Here is a 9,946-nt window from a genome sequence, read left to right on the forward strand (position 1 = left end):
TGGGAGCCAGTGTAATTAGCTTAACATGGGAGTTATATGGGATCATTTAGGTTGCTGAAAGATCTGGCAAGTACTCTTGTTCTGCACTTTCTGTAATCGATACAAATCATGTTTAATGATTCCACCAAGTAAAGAACAACCGTAATCCAGCTTCTTGATGTCACTGACCCAATACATGCCGCACTCTGCATTGGCCGCGTAGACATCACTTACACAGCGGCCACACCTCTGCACCTTGCAACTCACCTTGAAGCCCCCTTCATGCCCAAACTAGCACCTTGTGTGGCCCACTTGGCTTTGTTCTCTTTCAGGAAACATCGGACAGATTATGAAGGACACAACATTAAAAGGAGGTGAATGGATAAATTAATCTTAGACACGTACATTGGTGGGGGCGAGGAGGTGGATGGCAGTTGCTATACATTTCAACGACACGTCCTTTATCACAATTAAATCACCTCACACTTAGTTTGAACATGTACTAAGAAATAATGAGTTATACTAAACAGTTTTAACCTGTTAGGAATCATTTCTGCAACAATACGATCGTGGATAGAATGTTGACTGATGATTTGCCCAATACCACAAATGTACTATGTGAACAGTTGTGGGTCAACAGGAGATCCTTGAGGTACACCATATTTTAGGCGTTGGTCAGCTGAGAAAGAATTAGCAAAATATCACTGGAACCAAGAAAGGACATTATCACTGAGACCAAAGTTTTCAGAAAGTCTGATGCGAGAATAGCACGATCTACAGTATCGAAAGCCGAGGACAAGTTAAACATCAGTGGGAACACTGCTTGTTTATTAATTAATTATCAATGGCACAATGTAAGTTGTTCTGTACTGAAACTAGGGCTGTCTTAGTGCTGTGTATTTGAACATTGCACAAACTTTCACAACAAGCTATTTGGTAGCCATACACTACTGTATCATATCTCTCATTCCACTCCCCCTCCTCCCTCCAACTCTGCCACGACAGGAACCTCTCCCTTATCATTTGCAAAAGTACAAATCAACCATCACCGTCATCTCACTGCTCATCGATCTGGGGTAGTATGCCATTACCACAATTATGCTCACCGCCACTTTCACTGTTGCGATCTGTTCCAGTCTCACGATCACTCAGATTAGTACACGGGTGCATTGCAGAAATATATTTACAGCTTCATATGTTAAGAATGCATCTGTTCTTGTCATGTACCATGCAAAAAATTCCTGCCACCTAACCTCATGCCAAGTTGATTGCCCAGGTATTCTCCCACCTAACCTTGTGCCAAGTTTTCAATGCATATCTCACCAAAGCTGAAGGGCTTTCATGTTCACTATCTAAAGTGTGTATATATTTGTATACAGAGTCCAAGCTTGTGGAAGAGCTACAACAATGAATGGATCAGTGTACAACAGAACTAAAGGAACAGCAGAGAGAGGGAGGAAACACCAACAGCATGGTTGAAGGACAAAAGAGGGAGACTTGTTCAAATAATGGGTGTGGGGAAGATGCATGGGGTGGATAAAATGGATACAGAGGCGACCTCTCAGAAATTTGGGGAGGGGTTAACATAGGTAGAAGTGATCATGATTTTGGAATTGGGATGATCTGAGATGGTTGTCCCTCTCTATCGAGTGCAGCCTGTGGCTGCTGGTTGCATCATTGGTTGGGAAACGGCTATGCTGCTGATGAAGTGTCCCCCTTACCAGTACACACTGGTACCCATTTTGCCGACCTTGGAAGGATGACAGGCTGAGTCAACCTCCTGGTGTATATTAATTCAGCGGCCAACGGTGCTTGAACTCAGGACCCTAGGATTCCAAGCCACCACCCTAACCACAAAATGAACACCAGGCTTTGAGATGGTGGTGAACAGCTGCCTTGAAGACTTGGAGGAAGGAATGAAATTGAAGAGAATCTGGACGTTGGTTTGAAAGGGCAGGAGAGGGGTTGGTGGCGGGGGTGGAGTTAACAGGGGTCTGGGCAGGATATTTCCCCAGGGAGGTGTATGTGCCTGATTGTGGGTGGCATATGGGTCTCACTCGCTTGCTGCTCGATCCCACGTCCGGAGTCGCAGCACGGGTCGCTGTGGTGGAGGTTACACGGCTGGTTTGTGAACTGTGTGTTTCAGCACACAGTGAGCAACTCCACCATGGGACTGAAGCAATGCAGCTCGTGCTGAGTTGCCCAGGCATGGGAGAAGGCGAGCACGCAGGTAAATGCACATGTGACATTGCACGTGAGGTGAGCATTGTGAGGTGACAGAGTGCATGTCAGGTGAGCATCATGTAATTTATAACTTTGTGTGTATTGTAATCCTCTGTGGTGTGTTGAGATTTCTTCACCCATCATTTTGACAGGCTTTTACGTGTGTGTGTGTGTGTGTGTATGTATGTATGTATATATATATATCTATATATATATATATATATATATATATATATATATATATATATATATATATATATATATCCTTCAGAAAGTATTCACACCCTTCAATTTTTGTCACATTTTAGTGTGTTCCAGCCTAAATTTAAAATGGATTAAATTTAAACTTATTGTCACCGATCTACACAAAATGCTCCACAATGAAATGAAAACATATTTTTAGAAATTGTACCAAATATTTTGAAAATGAAATACAGAAATATCGAATTTACATGAGTATTCAGCCCCCTGAGTCAATGCTTCCTAAAAGTGCGTTTGACAGCAATTACAGCTTCAAGTCTTCGTGGGAATGTCTGAATCAGCTTTGCACATCTGGATTTGTGGATGTTCTCCATCCTTCCTTGCATATTTGCTCAAGCTCTGTCAAGTTGGATGGGGAGCATCAGTGAACAGCAATGTTCAAGTCTTTCCTCAGATTATTATCAATGGGATTTAAGTCTGGGGTTTGGCTGGGCCGCTCAAGGACTTTCACATTCTTGTTCTGAAGCCATTGCAGTGTCGCTTTGGCTGTTCTGTATGCTTGGGGACATTGTCCTGTTGGAATGTAAATCTTCACCACAGTCAAATGTCTTTTGCACTTTGAAGGAGGTTCTCTTCAAGGATTTGTCTGTATTTGGCTCCATTAATTGTTCCCTCTATCCTTAAAAGTCTCCCAGTCCCTACCAATGAAAAGCATCCCAATAGCATGATGCTGTCACAACCATGCTTCACAGTAGGGATGTTGTGAGATGGGTGATGAGCTGTGCTCTGTTTCTGCCAGATTTGGCACTTTGCATTCAGGCCAAAGTGTTCAATTTTGTTCTCATCAGACCACAGAATCTTTTGCCTAATGCCCTCAGAGTCTTTCACATGTCTTTTTGTAAACTCCAGGTGTGCTGTCATGGGCTTTTTTCTCGTGAGTGGCTTCCGTCTGGCCACTCCCCCATAAAGCCTAGATTTGTGAAGTGCTGCAGAGACTGTGATTGTCCTTCCGGCAGGTTTTCCCATTTCAGCCAAGGAACTCTGTAGTTCTGTCAGAGTAGTCATTGGGTTCTTGGTCACCTCCCTGAACAAGGTCCTTCTTGCCTGGTTGCTCAGTTTGGTGGGATGGACAGCTCTAAGAGTCTGGATAGTTACATATTCTTTCCATTTCCTAATGATGGAGCTCACTGTGCTCTTGGGAACTTTCAAGACTCTCAAAATTGTTTTATGCCCTTCCCCAGATCTATGCCTCACAATTCTATCTCAGAGTTCTACGGACAGTTCCTTGGACTTCATGGTAGAGTTTCTGCTCTGACATGCACCATCACCTGTGGGACCTTATATTGAAAGGTATGTTTCTTTCTAAATCATGTCCAATCAATTGAATTGGCCACAGGTGGACTCCAATCAAGTTGTGGAGACATCTCAAGGATGATCAAAGGAAATTGGATACATCTGAACTCAATTTGGAGTGTCATAGCAAAGGGGTTGAATACTTATTGATGCAAGGCATTTCAGCTTTTCATTTTTCATCAATTTGTAAAAATTTCGAATAAAAAAAACACAATTACATTTTGACATTATGGGGTATGTGTAGATAAGTGACAAAAAATTTCAATTTAATCCATTTTAAATTCAGGTTGAACACAACAAAATGTGAAAAAGTCAAGTGGTGTGAATACTTTCTGAAGGTACTGTGTATATGTGTGTATATATATATATATATGTATATATATATATATATATATATATATATATATTGTAGGACTGTCAGGATGGCCTAGAGGCATGCATACCCCCCTCTAAGCTGTCTAACCTGGGTTTGAACGACTCAAAGTGTTTAAATCTCTGTCCAGCTAAAAACTGTCATTTTGGTGTTTCACAGGGAGGGTGATTCATCAATGTGTGTGCGCCATCCCTCAGATGGATGTTACACTGGGTGTCCCATGTGCAAGCTATCGTCAGAACCATGGCCAAATTCCATATTCCTGCCTTCACTACTGCTGGGAGAGGGAGAGCAAACTGTCCAGCACAACTTCAGGCTAAGAAACTTATTGAACAGAACCGTCACTTTGTAACATAGAGTGTGGTACATTCGATCGGAAATCTCCTAATAAATGGTTGAATGAATCATCTCATAATGAGAGAGAGAAAGGAAAGGTTCAGACTGAGCTCAGCGACCAAACAAGCCCGCCCTCCACTCAAGACCAGCGTCTCATACCCACCTATGAGATCTGGTTTGCATGATGGATATCACAGTCCTTGGCACCTCGGATTGAGGAAAGCACCATCCTCTGCCCCATCGGAACCCATCTTCTATCTCTCTCCCATATTTTTTGTCTTGTACCTCTCCATAAGGTTATGTTGAGTAGGCAAGGCGGTTTTTGTCTCGTTTAAGTGTGTCCTGCCGGGTTGCCTTCCCCGTTCCAATTCAACGATTATTTGCGAACAATTTGCCGTGGTATTTTGGGACACGAATACAACACCAGTGGGACACGAATACAACTCCACACAAATTAAATTGAAATAGTAATTTCCCATGCTTGCGGTTCACACGCGTCAAGTCACCTCTCGCTTCGTGCTTGTCCTGCTTGTTGTTTATCTCCGGCAAGAGTGGGTCTACTCCCTTCGGGCAAACCCCATGACAATAATGACATTTAGGATGGGGTATTCTGGGAATGTATCGGCAAACAACCCAGTACAACCCTTACCAAGAAACTGCTTCAGCAGCACCAATGCTCTGTAAAGAGTATGGTCCATCAAATGAAATCCCCCCAAAAAAATCTGCTTGCTCTGGTTTACACGTGATGCCAGTGCACATATTTTGAGCTATTCTTGATGCTCTTATGGAAACCTATGATGGTAAGTAAAATGCTACTTGTAAAAGGTAATTGCTGCCCAAAAATTCCATTGAGTGAATAAGGAAATTGAGAAATCCTTTTTTTTCTTTCTACAAAAATTGCTTATTCATATGCCATTGGGTAAATCATTAATTCCTTTTAAAATCTGCTGATTTGCTTCTGTCCGGAACTTACTATGCAGGTGATGGACTCCACCATGCCACTACTGGGGGAAAGCCCAACTGAGGAGCAACAGCTTATTGCTGACCTTGTACTGGCACGCTTGGAACGTGTGCTTTCTCATCCACAGGCAGTAGATACTGGAGTGCAGGTTTGTAATAAAGTCAGTCTGAAAATTGGGTCATCTGGTTGATCATCTGTTTGAACTAAAGGTTAAACCAGATGACCCATCTGGTTGTAATTGTCATCTCGTTGAACTAAGGGTGGCTTTGAACCTCCTTGATTTCATTTAACCAATATTTACTCCAATTGTGATTTTCTTTTCCTCCTATTCCTTACAGCTGGCCTCACCAAGTCTCAGAGATCCTCAGCCACCTGGACAAAGTTGCCTGGAATACATTTTGGATTGCAATGGTAACTAAAACGGCACTCGGTAGGAACGCATACGTCCGCAAGGCTGAGCAGTTTACGTTTTGTATCCCACTGAGGCCGGAACGACATCCGGACCTTAATCCAACCAAATCTAATCAACTTGTTCTTGTCACCTACCCAACTCGTCCACCAAATTTGTCACGACCCGTCCACATATTTTTAAAATTTCATGCTCTATATCATTTTTGGCCTTCTCTCAATTGTGAAGAATCACTTTAAGAATTCTAGTTTCCACATCTGGATCTTCACCAAAATCTAATCAATTTGTCCTGTCAATCAAACACCCCCAAACTATCCACCAAATTTCGTCCAAATCCATTCATAACCTTTTGAGATATCCTGCTCACAAAGACAGACAGACAGACTGATTGACAGACAAATAAACAGTGGTGAAAACATAACCTCCATCAATCTTCGGTGGTGGAGGTAATACCAGAATTCATTTCACAAATACAGCTACAAACTCAAAACCCAAGCACACAGATTACTTGACAGGCGATATATTCTATGATTTCAAAAAAAAAACTAAAGAGCATTTGAAAATGCAAAGCCTGTCCATGTCTGCTTTGTTTTCAGACATTTTCTTCTTCAGTATGCGAAATATGACAAAAACAGCTAAAAACTAGAAGGGCACTCGGTAGAGCGCATACCTCCGCCACACAATGCCTGATCCACGAGAACATATCGGGCCCATTACATTTTTTGAAATATCATGCTATACAGTACTGTATCGTTTTTGCCCCTATCTCTCAATGGTGAAGCATCAGTTTGAAAATTAAATAACTCTCGTATCCAGATCCAGATTCAGATCTTCACCAAAATCGAATCAATTCGTCCTTGCAAAACACACAACCTGTCCTCCAAGTTTCATCCGAATCCGTCCCCAACTTTTTGATATATCCTGCACACAAACAAACAAACAGACAGACAAAGAAACACACAGACAGAAAGGGGTGAAAACGTAACCTTCTTCACCTTCGGTGGTGGAGTTAGGGCACTTGGTCGAGTACATACCTCCACCCGGATCTGGATCCGGATTCGGATCTTCACCAAAATCGAAACAATTCGTCCTTGCTACACACCCAACCTGTCCACCAAGTTTCGTCCGAATCCTTCCACAACTTTTTGAGATATCCTGCACACAAACAAACAGACAGACAGGGGTGAAAACAACCTCCATCCACCTTTGGTAATTCCAAAAAAGTTGATTTTAAGCGACCTTGACCTTTTGACCTCAAAAGCAATCGGCTTCAGTAACCCAATATGCAAATCCTGCTCAAATTTCAAGTCATTCAGATGCAAATTGATGATTTTAGGCAAACTTGAACTTTTTATATTAAAAAAAAAAACAAAAAAAACAATCGGATTCTAGCTTTTGATTGGTGAACCAATTCAGTGACCTAATATGCAAATTCCTTAAATTTCAGGTTAATTGGATGAAAATTGACAATCTTATGTGAGGCTGATGTGGAGGAATTACTCGAACCTCGAGTGGAATCGTACGTCACCCCTGTAACTCCAGTACCAGTGAGAGTTGAATCATTTATTCATGTACGCGGGAAGAAACACCTAGATGAGTCGCTGTGTACCTCCTTCTCTCGTCTTGTCTCACAAGTCTATCTTCTTTGTAGCAAAAGTATTTGCATAGGAAGGGGGAGCGGGGGGGGGGGGCGGGGAGGGGACATAGGTTGGACAAAGAACAGTACCTGGTATTGAAGCTTACTGACATCTTAATAGCTCGTTAAAAGGTTTCCCAAGCTAAAAAAAAATACATTCCAGCGTCAAGGTGAAAAGGTGGGGTGTTCTGATAATACATAGCTGCATGCAGTATTTTATGACCGAACTCAGTATGCTACAGGAGTAGGGAGGTGTAACCAACAAAGAAACATTGCGAGAGTCAGGACCCATGGTTCACTGCTCTGCGCTCAACAAGATAGGAATATACATTTGTCACTCCCCTGAGCTTTGCAGCTGCAAGTTTCTCAGCCGAGGGTTTATGAGCAAAACATTCCAACTTGCTTAGCAAGCTCATATCACTGGGTGAGTGGGTTTGTAACACAATTTTATTCATCTAAAACCCCACTTTCACCAAAGATAAGCATTTTGTTAGCTATTAGTTTAAGTTGCAATAAGAGTACAGAGTTGTATCAATTATGTCCCCACGGACCTTATATTTGTAATCACACAAGCTTCAATCAAATCAATTACGACTCATACTGGGTATTATTTATACCGAATCATGGATACATCCTCCTAAAATGAATGCAATCATCATGTTTCTAATGAGTTTTTAAATCAATGATTGTCTATCATCTTGGTTTCACTAATATATTCATTATATGGGCTAAAGTCTTTATTTGGCAAGATAAATCAATCATTAGGCTTAATTGGGCCACAGCCAAACAAAAAACATCGAGCTAATATTTAAAAAAAAACATTTTCCAGCACAATGACATTGACCTTTTGACCAAATTATTAATTTGTCTTCTCCAATATTCTCACAATTAAGCTTTGTTGAAAATTTGATGACAAAAACTCAAATGGAAAAACAAGCTATGGCTGGACAGACAGACGCACACATAGAAGTAATTGCAAAACCCCATCTCCCGCTGTGTGGGGGACAGGCTAATTACTCTTCCAGTGTCCATTTGTCAGTAAGTGTCCAGTGTCCAAATAAGTCAGAAAGCAATCCTCATTTGAGGGCCAGTTATTATTACATACGCTTCACTGAGGAACAACTGCACCACAGTCAGCTGTGGTGTTTAACATTGGCTTTGAAAGACAGCATCCAGTTTGATGAATGTAGTACGTCGAGGTGAAATCTAAATTTTAAAGTTGGCACAACCATAATTACCTCCGCAACCGAAGGTGAAGGAGGTTATGTTTTCACTCCTCTCTGTCTGTCTGTTTGTTTGTGTGCAGGGTATCTCAAAAAGTTGTAGACGGATCTGGATGAAATTTGGTGGACAGGTTGAGTGTGTGACGAGGACAAGCTGTTTAAATTTTGGTGAAGATCCCGGATCCGGATCCAACTCCTAGGATTTTCAAGCGATTCTTCATCATCGAGAGATGGGGCCAAAAATGATATATAGCGTGCTATCTCAAAAAGTTGTGCATGGAATCGGACAAATCTTGGAGGAAATATTTGGGTGTGTGACAATGAAGAATTGATGGAATTTTGGTGAAGATCAGAATCTGGATCTGGATGCAAAAATTATTGAATTTTTAAAGTGATTCTTCACCATTGAGAGATAGGGCCAAGAACGATATGTGGCATGGTATTTCAAAAATGTATTGGACCCAATATGTTCTCATGGATCAGACATTACGTGGCGGAGGTATGTGCTCTTCCGAGTGCCTTTCTAGTATATACTGCGATTCTGAGTTAAACTACATATTATCTGGTATCGTTTGCTGATAATGTACACTGAAACGACATGGTGTGAGAAAGACCTCCCAGAGGGCATTATCTTGGATTGCCACACAAATATATTGCTACATGAGTTACATCATTTCTGGTAGCACAGCTGTAACTCTGATGGAGTCATCTGTAGGTTTGGGTAGGAATTTGGAATTTGGCTAGGGTGTCGGAGACAATCAGCCATTCTTTGAAAAGAAAAAAATACCTTGGTATTTTAACTTCCACCACTACAAATGCTGGCAGATGGGATTCCAGTTGAACAGCCCACCAAGCAATAGACGGCACACTCATTGATGTAACATCCTGCCGGAAAGTAGAGGGGGGACAGTTTATAGTTGGATCAGGAATCAAACCCAGACCAGAGAGCTCATAGGAGATAAACCCAGACTATATTGCCTCTTAGCTATCCTGTCAATATGGCTGAATGAATTTTCTGGAGGTAAAATACCCTTTTTGAGTTAAGTTTAAAAAAATCTAATTCTAAGGAATTATTCCCTACTCGTATTTTTCAGTTTGGATTGGTTTGTCAACGAGGTGAAAAAGTTGAATACCTTTCAAATGTGTTATTTATGCTACAGGTGGATTATAATGTAGACAGTTTTGTGGGTTCAAAGTTTCTGCACGTTAAACTTTTGTAATTTGTGCTCAACTTCACTAGTTGAATACACAT

General features: G+C 41.4%; 1 pseudogene across 1 annotated transcript in view; it reads left to right on the forward strand.

The window, feature by feature from the left end:
• LOC147014186 (uncharacterized) overlaps nucleotides 1-9,946 on the forward strand; it is a 170,627-nt pseudogene that overhangs the window by 107,554 nt on the left and 53,127 nt on the right. Inside the window, exons 10-11 of the transcript XR_015050677.1 lie at nucleotides 5,446-5,574; nucleotides 5,765-5,837. The product of XR_015050677.1 is annotated as an uncharacterized LOC147014186 (transcript). The remainder of the gene's footprint in view (nucleotides 1-5,445; nucleotides 5,575-5,764; nucleotides 5,838-9,946) is intronic.

This window comes from Eptatretus burgeri, chromosome 13, assembly GCF_056783735.1.
Source record: "Eptatretus burgeri isolate ZD-2024b chromosome 13, Ebu_testis_v1, whole genome shotgun sequence".
Taxonomy (NCBI): domain Eukaryota; kingdom Metazoa; phylum Chordata; class Myxini; order Myxiniformes; family Myxinidae; genus Eptatretus; species Eptatretus burgeri.